Below are 17,059 nucleotides of genomic sequence, written 5' to 3' on the forward strand. Positions count from 1 at the left end.
ATTTTAGCATTTCTTCAGAAGTAGGGTCTAAATGCAAACCTTAGCTCATGCTTTTACAGATACAAGAGTTGTGTCCTACGCCTAAACTAGTTGTCATGCAATTTTAGATTCGGTTCTCAGCCCTCAAAGACAAATAACGAAGTTTAGATTCAAAGGAGGTTAACGGTTTTAGGTCCTACGCATGCAAAAACATAAACAAAACCCAAAAACGCTAAACTAAACTAGACACGACGCAACAAAAATTTAAAATTTATACAATTTTTGTAAGTTTGTCTACCCCTCCTCCTACACTAAAAATATGCAATAAGTTCCAACATTGCATCACAAACCATAGAGTACAAGTGCAAAAAGTTAGGGTGGAGAAGACAACTTACTGATTTTAGCGCAATCGCCAAAAGCTTGACGATTTGCGGTGGCAAATTTTTTTTTTTTTAATTATTATTATTTATTTATTTATTTATTTCAGCTTCGTTCGGGAAAAAATCCCGAACCGCTGCTTATCTCGGCCGAGCAGCGGGCTGGGCGCAGTGCCCAGCGGCGTGCTGGGCGCCAGCGCCCAGCGGCGGGCTGGGCGTAGTGCCCAGCGGCAGGCTGGGCGCAGTGCCCAGCGGCGTGCTGGGCGCCAGCGCCCAGCTCGCGGTGAGCAGGGCCCTGCTCGCCGAGCTGGAGTGCCCAGCTCGGCGAGCTGGGCCTCTTGGGGCCAAAAAAAAATATTTTTTTTTTCTTTTTTTTTTAAATTTTATTTTAAACCTGAAAACTTTAAAATAAAAAATAAAAATAAAATAAAATAAAATAAAACTAAACAACTAAAAAAAATATATTTTTTTTTATTTATTTTTTTTTAAACAACACTTTTAGAAAAAACGTAAAAGAAAACTAAAAAGACTAAACTAAAAGATCAATGTATAATCTAAATAAAACAAACCTGAAAAGTTTTATTAAAACTTGGGTTACCTCCCAAGAAGCGCTACGTTATAGTCGGTGAGCTCGACATAGAATTCCCGCCTAGGTGTATGCTTCTACTCGCGTTAGGAACTCGAACTCCTTAACAAATAACCCGTACCTACAAAATGGATTAAGAGCCTCAAATAAGTTTAATGAAAGTGGGAGGCCGAATTTAAACATATTATGAAAAAGTTTGGTTTGCTCCCTTTTGGATTCTCTTGGTAGGTCGAAGAGAATGAAAACTTCTGAACAAGGAGTAAATCCAAACTTTTCGAACTTTTGAGGAAAAGGTAGTTGATATACACAAGCTTCGATTTGATCGTTTATTTCTATCACATGATTTAGAATTTCAGATTTTGAACCGGGGTTGCTTACCGCTTCCGGTTCTTCACTTACCTCGAGTGATGCATGTGATAGTGGACTTGGTTCTACCTTTTTGTCATTCCTCAAAGAGATGGCTTGAGCTGATTCCCTTTGTGGGATTTCTATGTTTTCCTTTATGCTTGGGAGAGCATCTCGGGATTGCTTTTGCATCTCTTGGTTTATTTAAGGCAGTTGGTTGCTCAAGTCCTTGCAAACCTCCTCGTTGATTGTAAGTCGGGCTGATATTCCTTTCAAAAGGGACATCACCTCATCTCGTGAGCTAGAGGGTTGTGGAGGAACTTGGCTTGCTTGTTCGTAAGGGAACATTCCCAATTCATTTTCCATGTGCTCATTAACAAACTTATTTGGAGGCCTCAACATGTTAGGGTTCCCGTAGGACAGATTTGAGTGTTGAGGTCTCCTCCAATCACTACCATAAAAGCTGTAAGAATTGGGGTTAGAATTATACCTTTGGTGATTACCCACAAAACTTACACTTTCATTGGTGTTGAGGCTCAGATTTTCCATCAAGATATCCATTTTCTCATTTAAGTCGGCCATGGAGGGATTGGGAGCCTCATTCTCCAGGGTATGAATGTATTGTCTTGATGGGATAGTAAACTTTTGAGCTTGCCACTCGACTTTTTCTTGCCAATTCATTGATCAGAGAATGCTGAGAAAAAGTGAAGTTCTAGCACAAAAGTTGATAAGTAACAGTATACAGATATGAACAAGTATAGAAAAGTATAAAGAAATCATATATCAACAAGTATAAACGATATAAACAAAGATATTCACAATGAATGCCTAAACTAACAAATCAACCTTTGGTTCGATATTGCAGAAGAAATAAATCCCCGGCAACGGCGCCAAAAACTTGATGCGCCCTCACCTAACTCGAGATGAGAACTCACTAAGGGATAAGTGTACCCCGTCGTTATCAAGTAATAAATTTCTGGTTTAAGTCCAGGTTATCGTCCACAGGATTTATTTCTGCAAGTACCGAGCTACTCGATCTCGGATGTTATCTAGGCTTAGGGGGTTTTGAGTTTGTTTGTTTTAATTAATCTACTCCTAGGTTGAATTATGCTAATCCTAGCTAAGTTATCTAATTCTAACTAAGTTATCTAATTCTAGCTAAGTTATTCTACACCTAACTAAGTTACTCTACCCCTAATTGATCTTTCATTAATGAAACTATTCGAAGGAACATGGTATGAACGATAATAATAAAGATAGATTATCAAGTCTATTGAATAAAAACCTAATCTGAGTCACTTGTATTCAAGGCGATTAACCCTACTTACCCTCCTGAGGTTCCTAGCGCGTGATTCCCTAAGGCCGAAACTAGGTCTAAGGCTCAGTAAATTGGCGCTTAATCAACTAAGAGGTCGTCAATCTCCTAGGCTCTGACTAGGTCAGATTCAGCTCGCAATATGTGCCTACTAGATTTTGGGGCTTTTGAATGAGTTAAACCAATTGAATAAAGCGTAAGACAGAGATTAGACAAATAATCATAGAACAAAACAAGAGCTAAATTATTATTAAAGGCGAAGATAATTGTCACAAGATACAATAAGTCAAGTTCGGCAACTGTATCAAAGAGTACAAACATGGAAAGATAAAAGGAGATACAAAAATCCCTTTCAGGGAACCTGTTTACTCTGCAGCCGGCGACTTGATCTTAAGGACGGACCTTGATAATTCCTCGAGAAAAAGCTTTGAAGGAGCTTCAATGGAGGTTGAGGAAGATGGAGAAGATGGAGAGGAATTACAAGGGGAAAGCTAAAATAATTTACAAAAACGAAAGATATCTAATTTACATTGGAAAAACTCTATTTATAGATGCGGTTCGGGCCCTTTTCTTGACCTAATTCGTGTCCTTATTGATGTAGGAAGTTGTGGGGTCCATCGTGGCTTCGTGGGGGCGGAATTGGTCTTTTTGACCAATTCCCGCAGGTCTGCTCACCGAGCAGGGCGAGCTGCTCGGCGAGCAGGGCTACTCGCGACGAGCAGCGCCCTGCTCGGCGAGCAGGCGCCTGGCGGCCTGCTCGCCGAGCATGCGCCTAGCGGCCTGCTCGCCGAGCAGGCACAGTGCCTGGATGGTGCCTGGGCAGTGCCTGGGAAGTGCCTGGGCAGTGCCTGGGCTGCTCGCCGAGCAGCGCCCGGGCTGCGCGCCGATGCTCAATTCGCCGAGCGACTGCTGGGGGTCCCCGAGACTCGATTTTTGCCTGAAATTTGATCATGTTTTAACCTGCACACGCACATAAACTCCAAACAACATTAGTCCAAGGGCTAAATTGACCCGCCAATCGCTTATTTGAGCAAACGCTTCGTTTGGCGCGACTTTTGACGGATCAATTAGCTTCAAAAGATAACGGAATTATAATATGCATGCCATTTTGGCCGTATTTGCCTAAATTGATCATAAAACGAGCCTAAACAACGAAAAGTAAATAAAACGTTTCTAATTTCTAACTAACTCACATAAAAGCATTTAAATGCGAGAATTGCTCGCTTATTAACTAAATAACGCTAAAACCCGTCCTAAAACCGTACCCAAAGATAGGGGTTTTTGACCCCTATCAAACCTCCTCACACTTAAAACTTTACTTGTCCCCAAGTAAACTAAAAACTAAACCCGTAATCACAAGCAAGCTAGAAAACCTCCCGGTTTGACTAGGTGCTTGACACAATTTCGAGCATCTGTAATTACATGCATTCGGGAATACAAAGTAGAGACACGATATCCAAAAGCCGCATTTCAATTATCATAGGTCATATGTTTTAAGAAAAAGGACACATGTTCAATTAAACGAGCTTGAGGGGATCGCTAAGTAAAACACCTCACCATAGGTAGTTCACTCATTTCACACAATTTTCGGTGGCTAAAGTGTTTACTCTCGGCTTATGTTCTTGCTTAGGATTACGTTGATTTTGCACGTTCATCCGAGTTCCTCTACTATGCTATATGACTCCGATGATATAAAAAACAGCATCGAATTGGGGTTGTAATGTGGTTAGAGGGTTAAAGGTACAACAAGGGTTAATAGTTCTAGAGCTAGAAAAACAAAGTTCAAATGGCTTTAGCAAATATGAAGTGACTGAGCTTTTTATTCATTATTTCTTTCTTCTTTTTTTTTTCTTAAGACATTTTGATTTTAAGAACTGAGGAATGAAGTTCTCCTTTTTGTTCGTCTCTTTTCTTTTCTTTTTTTTTTCTTTTTTTCTTTTTGGATAGTGATGCTCAATCACTTCTTAGCCTTTTGGCTTGCTACTATGATGCCATAAACAAAGACAAAGCGCTAGAGGAAAACAAAGGCTCGATGTGAGCTTTGCAAAAACTTAGGTTTAAGTAACAAACCAAGTGATGGCTTGCAAAAATTGGGTTAGAACGAAAGAAAAATCTATAAACTACAAAAATACAGGCTCAAAGGGGCTTCCTAGAGTGGATGAAAAAGAGAAAATAAGGTAAAGAAAAGGGTTAATTCTAGTGAGGCTGATTCATCGTTTATCATCTCAAATCATTGCATGTAGGTTCAACACAGTATTAGGTGCAAAATCTGTAATCTTTCCACAAGTCAAAGCATTCACACAAAAATGTCAAGAAAAAGAGCTTTTTGATGTTCGCTCTTAGGCTCAAATTCAACTCACAATTCTTTGGGTTTCAATTTTGTGTTTACTAGTTTTCCTCAAACTCAAGTTCAATGTCACATGCCTTCAATTCTTAAGTTATCTACCTAAGTAATGATTTTAGCATTTCTTCAGAAGTAGGGTCTAAATGCAAACCTTAGCTCATGCTTTTACAGATACAAGAGTTGTGTCCTACGCCTAAACTAGTTGTCATGCAATTTTAGATTCGGTTCTCAGCCCTTAAAGACAAATAACGAAGTTTAGATTCGAAGGAGGTTCACGGTTTTAGGTCCTACGCATGCAAAAACATAAACAAAACCCAAAAACGCTAAACTAAACTAGACACGACGCAACAAAAATTTAAAATTTATACAATTTTTGTAAGTTTGTCTACCCCTCCTCCTACACTAAAAATATGCAATAAGTTCCAACATTGCATCACAAACCATAGAGTATAAGTGCAAAAAGTTAGGGTGGAGAAGACAACTTACTGATTTTAGCGCAATCGCCAAAAGCTTGACGATTTGCGGTGGCAAATTTTTTTTTTTAATTATTATTATTTATTTATTTATTTATTTCAGCTTCGTTCGGGAAAAAATCCCGAACCGCTGCTTATCTCGGCCGAGCAGCGGGCTGGGCGCAGTGCCCAGCGGCGGGCTGGGCGCCAGCGCCCAGCTCGCGGCGAGCAGGGCCCTGCTCGGCGAGCTGGAGTCCCAACTCGGCGAGCTGGGCCTCCTGGGGCCAAAAAAATATATTTTTTTTTCTTTTTTTTTTAAATTTTATTTTAAACCTGAAAACTTTAAAATAAAAAATAAAAATAAAATAAAATAAAATAAAACTAAACAACTAAAAAAAATATATTTTTTTTATTTATTTTTTTTTAAACAACACTTTTAAAAAAAACGTAAAAGAAAACTAAAAAGACTAAACTAAAAGATCAATGTATAATCTAAATAAAACAAACCTGAAAAGTTTTATTAAAACTTGGGTTACCTCCCAAGAAGCGCTACGTTATAGTCGGTGAGCTCAACATAGAATTCCCGCCTAGGTGTATGCTTCTACTCGCGTTAGGAACTCGAACTCCTTAACAAATAACCCGTACCTACAAAATGGATTAAGAGCCTCAAATAAGTTTAATGAAAGTGGGAGGCCGAATTTAAACATATTATGAAAAAGTTTGGTTTGCTCCCTTTTGGATTCTCTTGGTAGGTCGAAGAGAATGAAAACTTCTGAACAAGGAGTAAATCCAAACTTTTCGAACTTTTGAGGAAAAGGTAGTTGATATACACAAGCTTCGATTTGATCGTTTATTTCTATCACATGATTTAGAATTTCAGATTTTGAACCGGGGTTGCTTACCGCTTCCGGTTCTTCACTTACCTCGAGTGATGCATGTGATAGTGGACTTGGTTCTACCTTTTTGTCATTCCTCAAAGAGATGGCTTGAGCTGATTCCCTTTGTGGGATTTCTATGTTTTCCTTTATGCTTGGGAGAGCATCTCGGGATTGCTTTTGCATCTCTTGGTTTATTTAAGGCAGTTGGTTGCTCAAGTCCTTGCAAACCTCCTCGTTGATTGTAAGTCGGGCTGATATTCCTTTCAAAAGGGACATCACCTCATCTCGTGAGCTAGAGGGTTGTGGAGGAACTTGGCTTGCTTGTTCGTAAGGGAACATTCCCAATTCGTTTTCCATGTGCTCATTAACAAACTTATTTGGAGGCCTCAACATGTTAGGGTTCCCGTAGGACAGATTTGAGTGTTGAGGTCTCCTCCAATCACTACCATAAAAGCTGTAAGAATTGGGGTTAGAATTATACCTTTGGTGATTACCCACAAAACTTACACTTTCATTGGTGTTGAGGCTCAGATTTTCCATCAAGATATCCATTTTCTCATTTAAGTCGGCCATGGAGGGATTGGGAGCCTCATTCTCCAGGGTATGAATGTATTGTCTTGATGGGATAGTAAACTTTTGAGCTTGCCACTCGACTTTTTCTTGCCAATTCATTGATCAGAGAATGCTGAGAAAAAGTGAAGTTCTAGCACAAAAGTTGATAAGTAACAGTATACAGATATGAACAAGTATAGAAAAGTATAAAGAAATCATATATCAACAAGTATAAACGATATAAACAAAGATATTCACAATGAATGCCTAAACTAACAAATCAACCTTTGGTTCGATATTGCAGAAGAAATAAATCCCCGGCAACGGCGCCAAAAACTTGATGCGCCCTCACCTAACTCGAGATGAGAACTCACTAAGGGATAAGTGTACCCCGTCGTTATCAAGTAATAAATTTCTGGTTTAAGTCCAGGTTATCGTCCACAGGATTTATTTCTGCAAGTACCGAGCTAATCGATCTCGGATGTTATCTAGGCTTAGGGGGTTTTGAGTTTGTTTGTTTTAATTAATCTACTCCTAGGTTGAATTATGCTAATCCTAGCTAAGTTATCTAATTCTAACTAAGTTATCTAATTCTAGCTAAGTTATTCTACACCTAACTAAGTTACTCTACCCCTAATTGATCTTTCATTAATGAAACTATTCGAAGGAACATGGTATGAACGATAATAATAAAGATAGATTATCAAGTCTATTGAATAAAAACCTAATCTGAGTCACTTGTATTCAAGGCGATTAGCCCTACTTACCCTCCTGAGGTTCCTAGCGCGTGATTCCCTAAGGCCGAAACTAGGTCTAAGGCTCAGTAAATTGGCGCTTAATCAACTAAGAGGTCATCAATCTCCTAGGCTCTGACTAGGTCAGATTCAGCTCGTAATATGTGCCTACTAGATTTTGGGGCTTTTGAATGAGTTAAACCAATTGAATAAAGCGTAAGACAGAGATTAGACAAATAATCATAGAACAAAACAAGAGCTAAATTATTATTAAAGGTGAAGATAATTGTCACAAGATACAATAAATCAAGTTCGGCAACTGTATCAAAGAGTACAAACATGGAAAGATAAAAGGAGATACAAAAATCCCTTTCAGGGAACCTGTTTACTCTGCAGCCGGCGACTTGATCTTAAGGACGGACCTTGATAATTCCTCGAGAAAAAGCTTTGAAGGAGCTTCAATGGAGGTTGAGGAAGATGGAGAAGATGGAGAGGAATTACAAGGGGAAAGCTAAAATAATTTACAAAAACGAAAGATATCTAATTTACATTGGAAAAACTCTATTTATAGATGCGGTTCGGGCCCTTTTCTCGACCTAATTCGTGTCCTTATTGATGTAGGAAGTTGTGGGGTCCATCGTGGCTTCGTGGGGGCGGAATTGGTCTTTTTGACCAATTCCCGCAGGTCTGCTCGCCGAGCAGGGCGAGCTGCTCGGCGAGCAGGGCTACTCGCGACGAGCAGCGCCCTGCTCGGCGAGCAGGCACAGTGCCTGGGCAGTGCCTGGGTAGTGCCTGGGCTGCTCGCCGAGCAGCGCCCGGGCTGCGCGCCGATGCTCAATTCGCCGAGCGACTGCCGGGGGTCCCTGAGACTTGATTTTTGCCTGAAATTTGATCATGTTTTAACCTGCACACGCACATAAACTCCAAACAACATTAGTCCAAGGGCTAAATTGACCCGCCAATCGCTTATTTGAGCAAACGCTTCGTTTGGTGCGACTTTTGACGGATCAATTAGCTTCAAAAGATAACGGAATTATAATATGCATGCCATTTTGGCCGTATTTGCCTAAATTGATCATAAAACGAGCCTAAACAACGAAAAGTAAATAAAACGTTTCCAATTTCTAACTAACTCACACAAAAGCATTTAAATGCGAGAATTGCTCGCTTATTAACTAAATAACGCTAAAACCCGTCCTAAAACCGTACCCAAAGATAGGGGTTTTTGACCCCTATCATTGAGTTCTTTGAGCTTGAGCTTGTTCTTTCTCCCTCGTTTTGCCACCATCGGGAGGAGAAGGAATGAAGGTGTCGTCAATGGCAGCATGAGTTAAGCGTTTAGAGAATGCCTCAAGCCTGCGCGTGCTTTCATTAATGCCGTCAAAAACAGGAACACCCTCATCCAAGACAGAACGTGGAATTCTGATAGCCGCGGCACTGAGCATACTCAGGATATATGCTTGAGACTTTCCAACCCAGTGTATGCTGTCAGTGAGCATGGCAAATGCTTGATGAAACATCTTTAGCAAGGACGTGTCAAAATACTGACGTTGAGCATTTGAGTGGCGCACGTGGTTGAAAGTAACTCGAGAGTACTTCAGAATTTCATTCGTCTTGAGCTGGTCAGTTTCCATCTCTTCCTTGCTTAAGTTTAGCAGACGTACAACCTCACTAATTTGCTTAATGGAGCATTGGGAGGAGGAAGAGAGTTGGTGATTGGTTTTCTCTTGCTCAATGTGAAGCTGGTTGAAGAGTTGATGAACTTCGGCAGAAGTTGCATACATTGAGTTCGCAGCTGACAGTTGATGAAGTTGACCCTGTAGAGAGTTCATGTGATTGACCATGGTCAGCTGGAGTTCGGCCAGCTTGGTTATGGATTCCTGCCTGGACTGTTGAGACTGAAATGAAGTCATGATGCTCAGAAGATCCTTAAGACCTTTGATCTCTGTAAGAAGCTGAGTGACAGACGAAAGCTGAGTGGGATCAACAGGAACTGACCCAGCGGCATCGATATTTGTTTGATGAAGGTCCTGGAGTAGAGCTTGAGCTGAGTCAATAATTCTTCGACCAGACTCAGAGTCATTCAGATATGAGAAGGATCCATCATTATTTGGCTCAGCTTCTGGAATACGAGTAGAACCGGATTGTGGAGGTGTTTGGTTCTGCTCAATATTAGAAGTGCCAGCATGATCAGCGGCTGGCCTTGAGTTGAGATTTCCAATAGAAGCTGACTGGATTATATTCTGCACTTGTACTTGTGGAAGAGGATGATCGGCAGAATGTGTTACTTGCTCAGAGTCAGGCTGAAGCTGACTGGATTTGGGAAGCTGAGGAAGTTCAGTATTGACCTGAGCAGGTATTTCCTTAGCTTGCTCAACATGTTGAGGAGCATGAACTTCGAGCACTTGCTCGGGAACATCTTGGTTTAGAGAAGCAGTTAAGTCGACATGTTCCTTAGGCTGAGAAACAGAGGCTTGCTTTTCTTGTTGCTCTGGTGGAGACTCAATAGGATTAGAGAAGAACCTAAACTGCACATCTGATAGGTTAGTGATCTCATCCCTCAGAGGTGAGTCACTCATTAGATCAATGACGGGGGATCGATGGGCCTTCTTCTTAAGTCTTCTCAGTCTCTTTGTCTTTGGAGGAGAAGGGTCAGCAGGAATGGACTCAATAGAGTCAGTAGGTGAAGTTTCCCTTTGGACAGTGTGTTCCTTTGCTATTGGCTCAGCTTCTTCTTCTTCAACCTGCTCAGTGTAGGTTGTTTCATGTTGTTCAACATCTGATGGCTCATGTTGCTCATCATCCACTGTTTCCTCATTATCGAACTGACCACCCAATTCTTCTTCATCTTGTTCATCCTGTGGTTGGTCAACGCCAAGACTTCGTGCATAGTGTGAGTCAGCTGGAATAACGAAGTCAGTGGGAGGTGCATTGATGAGACTTAACTCAGAAGAGATTTTCTTCTTCTTCCTTAGTGGTTGCTCATCAGTGTCCTCTTTCTCTTCTACCTCAGGCTCAGCTTGCCTCTTGAGGTTTTCCGCTGACCTAGGTCCATCCTGACCTTGTTGAATTTGAGGCTTAGTTCCTCTGGACACGAACTTAAGCTTTTTAGGTGGAGAAACAACGTCTTTAGAGGGGCTTTGAACAACTTTCCTCTTTCTTTCCTTCTTTCCTTTACGGGTCTGCATCCCCTCAGTTTCCTGGACAACGACTGCTTTCCCTTTCTTGGGCACAATTGGTTGATCGTAGAATAGACCAAACAGTGCAGCTGCAGTGATCTCTGTGCCCCAAGTGTGGATTTCCTCAACCAAGCTCACCCTGTGATCATTGAGGATTCTGGTGATAATGGAGCCTAGCCTAAGGGTTCCAGTACTTCTTTGAAACCCACCGATTATGAAGACAGGCATGTTTATCGGCGTATAGGTCAGCATGTGCCAGATAAAGCACTGCTCAAAGTTTGTCGCTGAGTTGGTGCAGTTGATCTTGGGGAAGATGAAATTGGTCAGTATGTAATGGGCCATCTTCTGATGCTGACCCATGGAGGTACTCGAAATTTCCCCTACATGACCAGGAGGTTTACAGAATTCAACGGAGTAGTTGGTTTTATCTTGGTCACCTGATTTACGAAGTATTGCTCCTTCGTTTTTCAACTTGAGTAGTGAGGCAAGATAAGCGGGGTTGATGAAGATATCCTTCCCTCGAACCTGGGTGACCATGTAGTCCCGATTATCATCCGCTGCTTTTAGGTTAGCGTAGAATTCCTTCACTAACTCAGGATAGGTAGCGTCGCGGACTGAGAACAGCTCGGTCCAACCGTTCTTTTTGATCCACTCACAGAAAGGTTGCTCAGCTTCCACAAAATCCCTTTGAAAACCATCGAGAGTGGTCAACCTTATACCCCCTCACACTCTCGTAAACCGGAGAGTAGGTGCGTTCCACCGGCTTCTTTGCCTTATCTTGCTTTTGCTTCCCTTTCGAGGAGGTGGCTTGGTCAGCCTTGGTTTGCTTCCTCGGTGTAGTGACCTTTGAGTGGTCACGCTGACTAGTGTCTTGAGACTTGGTGGGAGTCTCACCGTGTTCCTGCTGAGCAGGGATTTGAGGGTTTTCATCGGAGCGATTATCAGTGTAACCGACACCAGAGACATTCTGAGAATCTTTTGTCATGATTCTTAGAGAAGTTTGAGAAGTTTGGGAGATTTTAGAGAAGAGTATTTGAATACCAGAAATTTCTAAGCGTAAAGAGGTAAAAGTGGGAAATCATCCACTATTTATAGAGGTGTCGAGTTGATCTGAAGCGTTGAGGTGGCCGTTTGACCTCGAGATACTCAATCGACAAAGATTCTGGCATTTATGACACATTCGGCGCATGTATTTTCTAATTATTGCGCTTACGTCATCCTAGGTGGCTATTTAATTCGCGTGTTATGCATTAAATTTTGCAATGGATCTTTACTCAGTGTTAAGGATTTCAAACGTTTAAAGTTCTGAGTAGTCAGTGTTACGCAAAGGAATAATTCTTATGCTTAGTAGCTCAGCTTAAGATAAACACTCAGCATGTATATCTACTCAGCATGTGATAGTTATTGATTTAGCATAAATCATTCAGCATGGTAATTCACTCAGCATGCATATATCACATATTATACTTGGAATTTATTGAAGAGGATTAAACATACCAATGGCTTCTCTAAGTATGTTGAATTGCTCACGAGCCAATGGCTTTGTGAAGATATCAGCAAGCTGCTCATCCGTTGGGACATAGGTCAGCTTGATCTCTCCCTTGAGTACATGATCTCTGATGAAGTGATGTCTTATGCTGACATGCTTCATCCTACTATGCTGGATTGGGTTCTTTGATAGGTCAATGACACTTTTGTTGTCCCATTTGACTTCAATTGTTTTAGTCTGAACGCCATAATCTTCAAGCTGTTGCTTAATCCATAGGACTTGAGCAACACAGCTTCCAGCAGCAATGTACTCAGCTTCAGTGGTTGACAGGGCTACTGACGCCTGCTTCTTGCTGAACCAGGACACAAGACAGCTTCCAAGGAAGTGGCAACCTCCTGAGGTGCTTTTTTATTCAAGCTTGTCTCGTCCGTAGTCAGCGTCAGTGTATCCAATGAGTGTGAAATCATGAGTATTGGGATACCACAAACCTGCATTCATTGAGCCTTGCAAATATCTAAGGATTCTTTTTACAACTATGTAATGAGATTCCTTAGGGTTAGATTGATATCTAGCACAATAACATACTGAGAACTGAATGTCCGGCCTACTAGCAGTTAAGTAGAGTAGAGAACCAATCATACCTCGGTATAATCTGTTGTCTACTGACTTACCATTTTCGTCAGCGCAGAGGACAGTGTCAGTGCCCATAGGGGTAGATATTGACTTGCAATTCTCAAGTTCATACTTCTTCAATATCTCATTGGCATACTTAGTTTGACTGATGAAGATGCCATTTTTCCCTTGTTTGATTTGAAGTCCAAGGAAGAAGTTAAGTTCTCCCATCATTGACATTTCAAACTCAGTCTGCATCTGCTTACTAAATTCCTTGCATATTGACTCGTTAGTGGCACAAAAAATAATGTCATCAACATATATTTGAGCCAATAGGGTATCTTTACCCTTCCTCTTAACGAATAAGGTTGTATCAGCTTTACCTCTGACATAATTTCTAGTCAGCAGGAAACTGGTCAGCCTCTCATACCAAGCACGTGGTGCTTGCTTGAGACCATACAGAGCCTTTTTGAGCTTATAAACGTGGTTTGGGAACTTAGGATCCTCAAACCCTGGAGGCTGGTTAACATAGACTTCCTCGTTTATAACTCTATTAAGAAATGCACTCTTAACATCCATTTGAAACAATTTAAAGTTCATATAACTTGCATATGCATATAAAATTCTTATAGCCTCTAGCCTTGCCACTGGGGAGAAGGTCTCACCGTAGTCAATACCTTCTTGCTGACTGTAGCCCTGAGCTACAAGTCTTGCTTTGTTTCTAACCATGTTTCCTTGTTCATCCAGCTTGTTGCGGAAGACCCATCTTGTTCCTATGGTCTTATGGCTTCTTGGTTTTGGCACTAAGTCTCATACTTCATTTCTTCTTAACTGATCAAGTTCTTCTTGCATTGCATTCATCCAAAATTCATCGTACTCAGCTTCAGCGAAGTTCTTTGGTTCTTGAACTGAGACGAATGCTATGTTGCTGAGGTATCTCCTGAGTTGATTTCTTGTCATCAGGGTGTTTTCAGCAGCATCAAGAATGGCACTTTCTGAGTGTCCTTTTGGTATTCTGATCTCTTTTGGAAGAGTGATGTCTTGATGTGGTTGTGTTTCAACAATCTCTGCAGGTGTAGATTGGTCAGTGAAAACAATTTGGGTTTCCCTTTTTCCTTTGGTCAACCCTTGAGGTAGTGACTCAGCGGCTGTTTCTTGGTCAGCGGGTGCTGAGTATGGATCATCCTCAGTCAGCTGCTTATCTTTTCCTGCAGGGTTAGTTTCATCGAACTCAATGTGTACTGACTCTTCTAGGACCTGAGTTCGTTTATTGAAAACTCTATATGCTTTGCTGTTTGTTGAGTAGCCTAAAAAGATAGCTTCATCAGCTTTTGAATCAAACTTAGCAAGGCTGTCTTTGGTATTTAGAATAAAACATTTACAACCAAAGGCACGAAAGTATCCAATGTTGGGCTTTCGTCCTTTCCAAAGTTCGTAGGGAGTCTTCTTTAATATGGGTCTAACCAGAGCCCTATTAAGTATGTAGCACGCTGTGTTGACAACTTCTCCCTAAAAGTACTTTGGAAGCCTATGCTCACTCAGCATTGTCCTGGCTATTTCAACCAAGGTTCTGTTTTTCCTTTCAACCACCCCATTTTGTTGAGGCGTTCTAGGAGCAGAAAAATTATGGTCAATGCCGTTGGCTTCACAGAATTCAACAAACTGTTGGTTCTTGAATTCTCCACCATTATCACTTCGGATGTGAGCTAACTTAAGGTCTTTATCATTTTCAAATTTTCTTACTAAAGTTGAAAACGTCTCAAAGGTTTCATCCTTGCTACTCAGCAAGATGATCCAAGTGTACCGAGAAAAGTCATCTACAATGACCAAGGAAAATCTTCTACCACCCAAGCTCAGCGGCTGGACTGGACCGAAGAGATCCAAATGTAGCAAGTCTAATGGACGCTTAGTTGAGACAATGTTTTTACTATGAAAAGATTGTTTGGTTTGTTTTCCAGCTTGACAAGCATTGCATAATTGATCTTTTTCGAACTTAAGTTCTGGCAGTCCCTCAACTAATTGCTTTCTTGTTAACTTGGCCAGGAGGTTCATGCTTACATGACCAAGTCTCCTGTGTCATAGCCAGGAATTTTCTTCTTTTGACACTAAGCATACAGTTTTTGAAAACTTCTTTTCTAAGTTCAGCATAAAGACATTATCAATACGAGGGGCAGTTAAGATCAACTCATTTGTTTTACCCTCGAATATTTTACATCCAGTGTCATCAAATATAACTTTTCTCCCATTGTCACATAGCTGAGCTACGCTGAGTAAGTTATATTTGAGTCCGCTGACTAGGGAGACTGACTCAATAGTAGGATTACCACCAACGGTTCCTGACCCTACTATCTTACCCTTTTTGTTGTCTCCGAAACTTACGCTTCCACCTCGTTTACGCACAAATGTGATGAACTGAGTTTCATCACCAGTCATATGCCTCGAGCATGCGCTGTCAATGTACCACATCTTTGACTTCTCAGCACACCTCAGGCTTACCTGCAATATATCTAGTTATCTTTAGGTACCCAAGTCTTTTTGGGTCCTTGTTTGTTAGGCTCAGTAGGTAAAGCATCATATTTAATCTTATGACGACACACTTGGACAGTGTGTCCATTTTTCACATAGAAGTCACAGCTGACCTTCCATTTAGGATATCTCACTGACTGGTTAGCACCCCAGTGCTGAGCATGCCAGCACACCTTTGTGGTGTGTCCTTTCTTCCCACAGAAGTCACACTGGACATTCCGCTGATGATTCCATCTCTGCTGACTAGTACTTCGGTAATGAGTGTTCAGAGGAATATTTCTTTTATTCGGAACCTTAAGTTGGTTCTGAATAGATGTGACGTCCTTTTTCAGTTTCTTAGAATCTGATTGGACCTCAGAGACAAACTTTTGCATAATTTCTACGTTACTATGCAAAGTTGAGTTGTCTTGGAGAAGATATTGAAGGTCACTCAGTTTGACCTCTTCAATCTCATCACATCGCCTGCTGAGTGCTCTAACCTTCTTGTTAAACTTTTTGACAAGTGTGTAGAGATCACTCAGGGCATTAATCATTTCATTTCTGAGCAAGGGTAGTGATATTACCTCAGTTGAGTGTACCTCATCGTCAGATGCAATGAAGGGGTCAGCATGCTCAGAAACGCAAGGCTCAGCAAGCTCATCTGCCATGAAGCAGATCTTTGCTGACTCAGTGGCATCAGCTTCTGATGATGATGACTCATCACTATCACTCCAGGTTGCCACCATTGCCTTCTTGCCGTTCTTCCTTTCCTTCCTCAAGGTAGGACAGCTTGATTTGATATGGCCAGTTTGATGACATTCAAAGCATGTAATGGGCTTTGAGTTGTCCTTCTTGTACTTGCTGTCGCTTGACTCAGCTTTGTACTTATCAAACTTCTTCTAAGGCTTCTTGGAATATTTATCATTCTTTCTGAACAGCCTTTTCATCTTTCTAGTGAACATTGTCATTTCTTCATCGTCTGTTGAGCTCCCATTAGTGGAGTCAGCTTTCATGACAAGAGACTTTTGCTTCTTGTCTTCAGACTTCTCCTTCACCTCGAAATTCTTCATTGAGATCTCATGGGTCAGCAGCGAGCCAATGAGTTCATCATACTTGTAAGTGGTTAAGTCTTGAGCTTCCTCAACAGCAGTTTTCTTGGTTTGCCAGCTTTTAGGAAGACTCCTCAGTATCTTCTTGACTTGCTCTTCCTCAGTAAAGATCTTGCCAAGTCTCTTGAGCTCGTTGATTATGTTTGTGAATCTTGAGTTCATGTCAGAGATTCCTTCATCATCATTCATTTCAAAGAGCTCGTACAACCTCATGTGCTGGTTCACCTTGGACTCCTTAACTTTGTTGGTTCCTTCGTAGGTGACCTCCAGCTTCTTCCAAATCTCATGCGCTGACTCACAACCTGAAATTTTGTTGTACTCTGCAGCATCTAATGCACAGTGAAGCATGTTTATAGCCGAAGCATGATTTTGTAGCTTCTTGAGATCATCTTCTGTCCATTTAGTCTCAGCTTTAACAACCGTTTGGCCGTCAATAGTTTCAACAAGAACAAATGGGCCTTGGACTATAGAAAGCCATGCACTCATATTTGTTGCCTGAATGAAATTTTTCATTCTGTTCTTCCAAAAGGTATAGTTAGACCCGAAGAACAGAGGAGGCCGAGTGATGGACAGTCCCTTAGGTAGAATCTGAGTTGTCTGATT

Source organism: Euphorbia lathyris, chromosome 2 (genome assembly GCF_963576675.1).
Source record: "Euphorbia lathyris chromosome 2, ddEupLath1.1, whole genome shotgun sequence".
In the NCBI taxonomy this organism is placed as follows: domain Eukaryota; kingdom Viridiplantae; phylum Streptophyta; class Magnoliopsida; order Malpighiales; family Euphorbiaceae; genus Euphorbia; species Euphorbia lathyris.